This window comes from Etheostoma spectabile, unplaced genomic scaffold (assembly GCF_008692095.1).
Source record: "Etheostoma spectabile isolate EspeVRDwgs_2016 unplaced genomic scaffold, UIUC_Espe_1.0 scaffold273, whole genome shotgun sequence".
In the NCBI taxonomy this organism is placed as follows: domain Eukaryota; kingdom Metazoa; phylum Chordata; class Actinopteri; order Perciformes; family Percidae; genus Etheostoma; species Etheostoma spectabile.
Genome location: NW_022605577.1, coordinates 1,412,260 through 1,413,098, shown reverse-complemented (window position 1 = coordinate 1,413,098; position 839 = coordinate 1,412,260). Strand labels below are relative to the sequence as shown.

Below are 839 nucleotides of genomic sequence, written 5' to 3'. Positions count from 1 at the left end.
TCCCAACAAAGATAGTATAGAAGTGGGATGTCTAACTCAGTAGCTGAAACAAGTGAGATGTCTCACTTCCTAGCTAAAACCGAGAGCTGGAAACAGGATCTGCAGCAATGTGCAGTACAACAAAAATATGATGTTGGTTGAAAATGAAACCATGTAAACCTATTGTGGTACAACCTCAAAATGAGCAGAATATTGACGCTTTAACAACCTAACCTTAAAACTATACTAGGTTCCGTTCAGAAACATGTTAATAATCTCAACACTGTGCGCGCGCCATGTCTTCTCCTAACTCCTGTTAATTCATATTACTCAAAGGCTATCCTAGGTTAGTTCTTGTTCAATTTCTTTTTTGTGGATCATTGTTTGTTTTTTGAAGTGTTAGGATCCTAATAAACACGCTGTTTTGTACTGTAACGTTACATGTATCCTGTTGTACTCAAGATCTCAAATGAACAGATACAGTATCTGTCATTCAAAAAAACTGAAGTGCAGTGTAAAACTTTTACTGCCAACTCAATACAGCGTTGAGTTTTATTTGGCCTCAAATCCATAAGTACAGTTAATGGATACGTCACAGAGACAAAGAACTAATCAGGCTCGGTTAGCAACGGTTAGCTCCGGTTAGCTCCAGTTAACAGTTAATGTTTGGGCGTGGGGTTTTTATTGTTTATCAGTACAGTTAATCCCTCTGGAGGCCACTTCACTAAATTCAGCATGCTACTAGTAACGATTGCCTCTGAGCCTGAAGGGAATCTTTGGCACTGTCACACACATGACTTCAGAGGGGAGGACCTGAAGGCCCCTGGTGTGTGTACTATAAAAAATATATTGTTGATTGT

General features: G+C 39.2%; 1 protein-coding gene across 3 annotated transcripts in view; it reads left to right on the top strand.

Annotated features, from left to right (window-relative positions):
* fmr1 (fragile X messenger ribonucleoprotein 1) overlaps positions 1 to 839 on the top strand; it is a 47,871-nt gene that overhangs the window by 11,729 nt on the left and 35,303 nt on the right. The window lies entirely within an intron of this gene.